This window comes from Rhipicephalus sanguineus, chromosome 3 (genome assembly GCF_013339695.2).
Source record: "Rhipicephalus sanguineus isolate Rsan-2018 chromosome 3, BIME_Rsan_1.4, whole genome shotgun sequence".
NCBI classification, from domain to species: Eukaryota; Metazoa; Arthropoda; class Arachnida; order Ixodida; family Ixodidae; genus Rhipicephalus; species Rhipicephalus sanguineus.
Genome location: NC_051178.1, coordinates 163,809,309 through 163,818,141, shown reverse-complemented (window position 1 = coordinate 163,818,141; position 8,833 = coordinate 163,809,309). Strand labels below are relative to the sequence as shown.

Sequence of the window (8,833 nt, the reverse complement as noted above, 5' to 3'; positions counted from 1 at the left end):
AAAGTGCGCATAATGCCTTACATGCGTTTAGCAGGTACCACGGCTGTCTGTAGAATGACGAAAAATGGCACAGTGCCTACTGCCCTACTTCTCAAAAATTACAATGATTTATAGCGTAGTGGGTTCCTCGCAAGTGCACTTCTGTTGGTTGCCAAGGAAGCCCATAAGGCTCCCATGATCCATTTCCTCAGGGTCTCAATAAAGTCAATTCTCTCTCTCTCTCTCGCTCTACGTTTCTCCGGTTAAAGTGTGTTATAAAGCGTGGTGGGACAGTTAAATATCGACCGGGCGTCACACAATATGCATTACGTAACTAGTGGGTCGTTTAAAGCTTCCAACCCATTACAAAGGGCGCAACCATAATTATTCATCGTCATCAACCGCCGCATCAACAAACTGCACTTCCGCAGACAACGCTATGTCGTGCGGGTGCTTTACCAACTTCCCAAAATTATCGCTTTGTTGCCGTATGGGTACTTGCCAATGTACCGTATTAGTAGCCACAGTTGTGAGTTGATAACGCTCTAGAAATGCCGCTCTTCCATCTTTCGCTGTGACTGTGCGGCTCTTTCCGCGCAGGCCCTGGCGTTTTTCAGCAGCACGCTTGCCCTGTAAGACTGAAAGTTGCGCTCGTCGAGCATTACGTGACAGTTTGTTCTTCATAATTTCGGATAAAGAAATCGATTACATTTATAAGGAATCTTTTCGGTCTGCCTACAATGAACGTAATGTTCTACTAGTCCGCGCGTACCACGCACGGTGCCTGGAAACTCGTCAGCACAAATCGCTCATCATGCAACGCGGGAGCCATAATCACGATGCGATTATAGCCCCCGCGTATTGGGGGACCTTTCATTAATTTAACTACCTTGTTTCTCATCTAATTCAAGCGTAAACCGGCACGGCTTTCTTCCCCCATTTTTCCCCCATCGAAATGCGGCCGCCGTGGCCGGGATCGGACCCACACCTTCTTGCTTCTTGCCGCAAATCCATCACGGCTGGTGAACAATACATCTGACTTAGAGGCACGCAAGTTTCAGAAATATCTATCGTAACATGCGTGTACGCATATATTTTCAACTTAACTTCAGTTGAAAATATATGCGTTGGCTAGTCTAGCTAGCGCAGCACAGTGTGCTGCGCTAGCTAGACTAGCCAACTCAGCGAACTGCGCGCTTCACCGTTGGCTAATGGTGTTGGAGGACCGAGCGCTTTGTACTCTGTATAGATGCAGTCTTTTCGCACGCCAACGAAAATTCCGAAGGGACTTTCGGCGTGGGGGGCAGGGTGGGAGGGCTTACATAACGTCGCTACTACGAGAGACTTCCTGTCTGCATAGCATTCCGCGCGCGGCTTGAGAAGCGGCAGAATGAATGGAATAGTACTCAGGTACTTATATGGCACATCAACGGGTCACGGAAGTATAGCTGTGGGAGGCGGCAACGCTAAGACAACGCACAATGTACTGACGACTGCGCTCGCACTCCGTGCCACGAATGCCAAGCGTACGAAGGTCAGGACGCGAGCGCGTACACACAATGCTAATTCACCGCCGAACGCCGCCGCGGCGGATGCAGACGAGCGTGTCGTCGAGGCCCGTCTCGAGCGGTGTGTACACGCCACTCACGGCCGAACCACTCTGAGAGTCAAGTGTGGGAAAGGAAAGAACGGGCACCGGGCATCTTCGACGGCGTTCAGCTAGTGGTGTGGTTGGTTTGTATGTGGGCCGCACACGTGACCACAGCTCATCGAGCGGAGCTGTTCCGCTTCGCATCGAGACTCCGGCCGTGGGAGTGAACGGCGCAAGAAAGTCAGCCGCGGCTGCGGTAACACCGGTAACACAGCCTAGGCTGGCAGTTCTTATAGCTGCGTTGCCAACACGTAGCACTGCGTAGTCTAGATGGTGTTGCTGTCGGAATCGTCATGAATTTATATACTGTACGATAGGCGCTTTTGAAAGAACCGTACACATTACGCCCCCACCCCCTCCCCTTTAACACACACACTCATTTCAACATTTAGGACCCCCCCCCCCTTTAATGTTCATTTGTGCTTATGCTTGTATGTGTGCGCGTATATATAAACACACACACATACAGAATGTAACAATTCGGGAGGGTCTGAACCCCCCAATCCACTCCTGCTTACGCCACAGTCGACGGCGGCAGCACGCTGCTGCAAGGATTCACCTAAGCGCGCGTTTACACACGATTTGCTGGATGCGTTCGCACAGTGCAAAGCGCGCACACTGCTATACGCTGGTCTATACACTGAGGTCACAGTGGCGGGCATACGTGGATGCGCGTGCAGGTGGTGCGCACGCGAGGAGCTTTATCGGTTCAATTAAGCCAGCGCCCGCGCTTACGCGCGCACCGCGTTGCCTTATCGACCGCGGAACCAGCGGGGACACGGAAACGGGCATCAACCCCCCTCTCCCACCACCACCTTGTGGGTGGGTGGGTGTGAAAAGGGAAAGGGGAGTAGTAAAACGATAGAGCGCTGAAACGGACGTGGAAGAAGGAAGAGCGAAATTTACGAGCGCTAAATGCCGGCCTCATTATGCCAGGGCCTCATTAAGCTCACGTCAGAGCAGCGGGTGGGAGCGTAGCACGAAAAGAACAGAATACGGAGATGAAAAAAAGAAGAGAGGAAGGTGGGAGGCGAGACACAACCCACACTGAAATGAACGGGTGGCTTCGCGAAAAGCGCGCAAAATGAGGAATGACTCGACGGAGAAGAGGAGCGGAGGCGGACCCGTGGATGGCGCTTTGAGCCTGGATTAATGAAGTATTTAGGCCCGAGCACGGGCAGCTATTCCGTATACACACAGCGCGAATGCGAGTTTCGTGATTGAAACAATGGAGACTTATAATGGGCGCTTGCCTCGCGCTTTCTCCTTAATTGTTCCCGTCTGTTACTGGGCGCTGTGTTTCGATAATGAGTCCGTATGTACCGGACTTATGACCTGATTGCTCGCTCTCCTCGTCCGATTGTGTGTGCGAGTGTTCTCGCATTGTGTCCGGCGTGCAGTCTCATCTAACATCGCATAAAATGAGAGAGAGCCTAATGAGCTGTACGGCCAGGTCACGTGTCCGCGAGGCCAAATCCAAGTACAGCAGTGTCGACATGGTGCGCAAGTGTGTCGAGCACTGCACATCGTGATGCACCATATATGTCTTATAGGGAGACAATTACGGCGGGGGTGTGTGTATAGCCGCGTTACTCAAAATGCCGACGAACGTGAGTGCACATTTCATACGCTATCATGAAAAACTTAAAAAATACAGAAAAGACGTGTAAATGTGCATATGGTATAGACGACGAATGAGGAGTTTACTTGAGCAAAGAATTTGATAGCATTCGACTATCACATGGACGCCTGTGACTTCATTCTCGTAGCCAATTTCTAGCAATCTAAGTACAGGGGTGGTCTTTGCATTTTGCCTCCATCGATATGCAACCGTCGTGGCTGGGAATCGAACCCGCGCCCTTAAGCTCATAGCGACACTACACCTTAACGTGGTAAACTAGTGCCACGGCGGGTCGCCTCTCGAGATACCAACGCTTCCTTCGGTATAGAGGCCACCTATATTGTTTTGAATCAGCGATATATCATTAGGGTGGCTTATCTAATTAGCGATATATTAGCGATATATCTAATTTATACTGAAATGGCAACCTTCTATGGATTCCGTCTAGTAAATTATCTTGGCTTCATCAAAACCAGCTAATTATCATGTGCCGTAGTGCAAGTGAGAAGACCCGCAGTGCTCTGCGAAACACCCGTAAACAAACAGCAGCGTATACGCGAGCGTAGGCAATAAAGAAGGCGAACCTTCCCCTCAAAGTCCAAGACACGCAGGACGAGCGAGTTCCGAGATGTATCGCGGAAAAAGACCAACGTCCCCTAATCGCCAACCTTGATCGCGGAAAGAAAGAAAGAAAGAAAGCAAGCAAAAGCCGGCAGGTCACGAACTAGCGTGGCGGTTTGGTGTACACGGCGGACAAGTTTACGGCGCGCGCAGGCTTCCGTCTCGGGAAGCTACGGTGATACGTGCGAGCTCTGTGACCTTACGGCGCAAACAGCGCGGCCAGCTAGAGGTCCGCGCGGCGTGCCATAGGAAAAGGCCAGAGAAAAGGCCACGGGGCCAAGGTTTCCAACTGCAAACACCTTGCCGCCACACCAGCTCAGGAGCTCGCTCGCAAACGAATAGCCGTTCCCCGAGCAACAAACTTCGCCCTAGCTGCCGGTCGCGCGTGTCTACACGACGACGACGTCGAAGTCGATGCCGCACAGAGGACGTGCGAAAGAGGGCCGACGCCCCGATGAACGTCCTTTGTTTGAGCCGTACAGCAGCCTTTGAAAATGAAAACGAGACAAAGCGATCGCTGATAGCGACGCCCGTGCGTGTCAAGGACAGCTCGATGCCAGCTGGTCGCTAAGCTGCATCTCATAAGCAGGACCTTGCGCGCGCGGCCGATCGAAAATAAAATACATGTCGCAACCGCGCGGAATGTTCTCGCTGCTAATGTTTTCTACGTGGGCCCGTTTATATGGCCGCTAACACCGTGTCATGGACGAAATTGGATGCTCCTCGGTATAAACGGTTGTGCGGTCATTGCATAAGCAATGTGTTTGTCGTATGGAAAGGGATGGTATGGGATGGCCCTGCCTCAGGGGCGTAAGAATTTTTTCATTATCAGGGGGGGGGGGGAGTGGAGGGAGGGCTTAATTATGCTTTATGTATGTTTGTGCGTGTGTTTGTATGTGTGCACGTACACATGCAAAACTGAAAATTTTCGGGGGGGGGGGGGGTTCAACACCCACAATCCCCCCCTCCCCACCGAGTAGGGCAGCGTCTGCCTCGAACTTCTGCGCTCTAAATTCGTGTCCAAATTTGTCACAAAGCATTACAAGTTGCCTCGGCTGCAAGCCATTTCTAGCGCAGACATCGCATGGCATAAGTGATTTTTATGACGCACATAATACTGCTGTGAATATGCTGTACAAAGGAAAGTGATGTGATGACACTCAGGAGTGAACACGCTGTCGGCAATCCCGTGTACCGCTGCGTCAGGAAGCAATACACGAATTCAGGGAGGAACCAGCCACCACCGGCTCAAAAAAGTGTACAGTATTTACGTTCAAGCGGTGGCTCATTCTTATCTCTGAAGTCAACGCCAAACGAGAGTGTGGCGTGTGTACCTATGACATGTCTCCTGTTCGGCCACGCAGTCTGTGTACACAAGCGAATGACCAGGCGAGTACACACAACATTCGAGCGGAAACGTGGACGGGACCCCCATAATCTGCCGCTGCCGCCGCCGTTAGGCTGACTTACAATACACTACACGGTCCTAGAGGACCGGAAATGCAATTACTAGGAAAACACAAGCCGACAAGAAAAGTGGCGACGACGAGGCGACGTTCACGCTTCGCTGAGTGCGAAGCGATGAAGCTGGCGCTCCATGAAAGAACTTCGTTTTCAGACTGTGTTTGCTATATCGACATCGAAATGGACCCAGCGGCCATGGCTGGAAAACGGCCATAGGGAACGAGTTTGCCGTTTCAAGATCTTCGGCAGCATCTTAAGAAGCTAAATGAATCCCTTAGAAGGCACTGGAACGCATATAAGTTGCCATTATAGAATATGCAACCTTTGTTTTTTGTTTTGCTTTGAAAACAGTTTCATGTTCACATAACAAATAATTTCGTAATTCTACTTCATGAATGCGAGCCTGTATTCACTCATGTTCTTCCCACGCTCTTCATCGTGGGCGTCGGCAGGCACCTAGTCACCAACTATCCCTACAAATAACTGCTTTTTGACGAAAAGGCTGAAAGGTTAAACTTGAAAGACACGAAGCAGAACATCCTTAGGTGAACAAACTTCACATCATATCTCGCTGAAGATAACTTCAAAAGCAGGCTTCTCTCTGTGTGGATTCAAGCCTAGTTCCCGATATGTACTGCGTGTGTGTGTGCGCGCGCGCGCGTGTACGCTACAAACTTAGGGGCTTTGAAGCAATTCAACAAATTACAACCTCTGTAATCTACCCAACCATTGCCGCAATGGCCGACAGACATTGCTTTCAAACGTCTGTGGACAATCGGACAACCCAAATGCGCAACTGCACTCGCTCCGGCGAGTACACAATGGCGACCCATTTACGTCGCACGGCGGAAAGAGCTTCTCGGCAGTGCCAACCGTCGGAAGAGTGGACTCTCGGTTATTGGTCTCTCAACCGGTCATAAGCGTGGGAGACGACACTGGCTTTCTCTCTGCTCCTAATTTCTCGAATCGCCTGCGCAATGGGCTGTGACGATGCGACGCACTCCATCTTTCGCGTAGGTGCGCACGCATTAGGCTTTTTTTATTGCTCCTTCGCTCGGTCTTCTATCCGATTACATCGAGAACCGGAAGCCTCGGTTGTTTGTTTTCCGGTACCTTTCCTCAATAACGCTCTCCAACTCGTTTTCTTTGCCCTGAAACCTGCCAGAACCCAGTATGCCTCACTTGTCTGATGCCATGAAGTGTGCGCCATTAGGACGTATAAGTTCTCTTGAGACTACTGAAGATACAGAAGCCGTGAGTTCTCAAAGAGCTAAACGACTAGTTTAACGGCTGATGTAGTGGCTAACGATGTCACACGTCAGTTGAAATGATTATGGCATTACTTAGGTCTGTTTGTTTAACGCTGTCTAGCAGCTGCAACCTTGTACGAGCACAGACAATACACGAACATAAATATCGGAGCACAGCAGCTTCCAAAGGTTTAGCGATGACGCCCTATACAGCATACTGCGTAAACAATGTACACGGTCTCATTTCTCGCTCTCCTATAGACCAGTAGCCCTTTACGCCGCCTTTTTCTTCCCAAACGAAAATACCTCTGACACGACACGCGTGCGTTTATATTCCCGCATGGTTACGCTGCCATTGTACACAATTTCAAAAGGGCGGATAGGAGCAGGAGGAGGAAGGAAGGAAAGGTAATGAGAATGTTTCCAATAAGAGGATATGGGGCTGGCACAACCGTCACCAGTTCTGTCACCTGCAAGTGGAAGGGCTTCACCAAGGGCGACTTTCGCAGCCCCAGCCGTACGCGGCCCCGGCACCAGGACACCTACGTGTACCAACTGCAGTGCCCAGACACACGACATATCCAAAAGATATATATATATATATATATATATATATATATATATATATATATATATATATATATATATATATATATATATATAGCTTACGTGGTCTGGTCTCTGCAGTGACCGACATGCCGACTTAAGCGGGAAAATTGGAGATATGCTATAGTTAATTTCACAACAAAAATGGGCTTCTTGATCGATGCAGGGGTTCCATCCACTTGATTAGGTCCTTGTTGACACCTATGCTAGACCAGAGAAAACAAATTGGTCATGTCGAAGGAGTGAAATCAGCACGCGCGTGCTAAACATTCTGACAATTAACGGTATATTTATGTTCAGAATGAATTATATTAGCGGCTAAATATTATGCAGGCTCCTTTTCCTGCTTTCTTTCCTTGTACCTTTCGCCACATGCCAGTTCAGAGTATAGCAAGCCGGATATTTGTTCTGGGTTCGCTCCCTTCCTTTTTTTCACCTCTCGCTCTCACTAAACTGTTTTCCATAAACCTGCGCAATCCACGTTCTGACTATATTTTATTTCGCTCATTGTGATTTGATCTGGGGGGGGGGGGGGGGGGGGGGGCTCTGGCTCCTATAGATATCAGTTCCTCAGGACTCCAATAAAGTTCTTGTCATGTCGTGCCATTGTGATTGGATCAACGAGAGAAGAGAAAGGTGTAAAAAGCAAGTGAGTGCAACGTGGTTGACGCAGTCTAGCTTGCGGGCAAAGTACGAGTAAAGAAAAACAAGAGGAAGAATGATGAAATAAACTTCGCGCCCTTCTGTGTGTTTCCTCCACCTGTCTCTTCGCGGTGAACTAAGATCAGCGAACAGAAGATCAGAAGAACAGAAAATCAGAGAACAGAAGATTTGTTCGAACTGAACCAACTATATAGTCAACACGTCCGGACAGTTGTCGACCTTGAGCTAACCCAACATGCGCGTACAGTCTCACCCTTACCCAGTCCTAGCTACGATTTAACCATTTAACTAGGTTTACCGATAAGCGCTAACTTCATTAATACTGTTTTCACCACCTCATCTGTGGTGCAGAGGTGATGTCACGAAACACGAATATGGAGAATTTTCCCTTTCTTAACCCTTCCGCCACCTTGTGTGGGATTCCGCAGAACTGATTTGACATATGTGTCCAGTTGCTTCGAGTTGTCGATGAATTCGCCCTCGCGCTGCCAATTGCTAGCTTCCTGGTTAGCTCAATTGGTAGAGCGACCGCCCCGGAAAGGCGTTGGTCCCGGGTTCGAACCCCGGACCAGGTACATCGTCATCCACATTGATAGTATGACAACATCTTGATCTGCTCTTACACCGAAAAGGATACACGCAAAAAATATAACGCCGCCAAGATAAGCTAAAAATTGAGCGCGAGCGATTCAAGTACACGTGCTCAAACTAGATACTTTTATCGCGCGGAAAGCGTAGTGCCAGGTTAGCTGTAGGAACGCTAACTCCAGGGTGTAGGCTCTGAAGGTGGCTGACACAATCGAGATCGTTCTTTTGAATCAAAACGCTTCCACGATCTCTCTGACACCTTATTACGGTTTCGGTACCCACTGTTGTGTCAGTTAAAAGCGGCTGGCAGCCGCACTGCCGACAATGCATCGCGAGATGCGAGTATGGTGACCTTTGAGAGAGCTGAAATGCTCTCTGAGCCTAATGTTC

General features: G+C 49.6%; 1 non-coding gene across 1 annotated transcript; it reads left to right on the top strand.

Moving 5' to 3' along the window:
• The first annotated feature begins 8,356 nt into the window (after positions 1-8,356).
• On the top strand, positions 8,357-8,430 carry Trnas-gga (transfer RNA serine (anticodon GGA)). Its single transcript has one exon. It is a non-coding gene; the product is annotated as a tRNA-Ser (tRNA).
• Positions 8,431-8,833: the final 403 nt, after the last annotated feature.